The sequence below is a fragment of the Merops nubicus genome, unplaced genomic scaffold (genome assembly GCF_000691845.1).
Source record: "Merops nubicus isolate BGI_N331 unplaced genomic scaffold, ASM69184v1 scaffold27280, whole genome shotgun sequence".
Lineage (NCBI taxonomy): Eukaryota > Metazoa > Chordata > Aves > Coraciiformes > Meropidae > Merops > Merops nubicus.
This window is the reverse complement of record NW_008582628.1, coordinates 8272-8596: the sequence shown is the minus strand read 5'-3', so window position 1 is coordinate 8596 and position 325 is coordinate 8272. Positions and strand designations below refer to the sequence as shown.

The 325-nt window shown below is 62.8% G+C and overlaps 1 protein-coding gene across 1 annotated transcript in view; it reads left to right on the top strand.

Annotated features, from left to right (window-relative positions):
* BMP8A (bone morphogenetic protein 8a) overlaps window positions 1-325 on the top strand; it is a gene marked incomplete at its 5' end in the record, with an annotated part of 4723 nt that overhangs the window by 1821 nt on the left and 2577 nt on the right. The window lies entirely within an intron of this gene.

Genomic DNA, 325 nt, shown 5'->3' with positions numbered 1-325 from the left:
GGGCTGGTACGTACCGACCAGGACATGGGATGGCAAGAAAAACCATCCCTGTCCCCCAGTGGGCTCCCTCCCAGCCCAGGGGGTGAGCCTGGGGGGCTGCCAGGAGCTGCCACAGCCCCAGCCCGGGAGCTGGGAAGGAAAACGTGAGCGGCCACAACCCACGGGTGACCCCAAACAACTCGTGGCTCAGGCCAAAACAAAAATCAAAATAAGCCCTTGCTGCTGGCACAGCCACCCAAGGAGCTGGCTGGGTGCTGATCACAAATGATCCAAGGGCTGGAACCCCTCTGCTGCGAGGCCAGGCTGGGAGGGCTGGGGGTGTTCA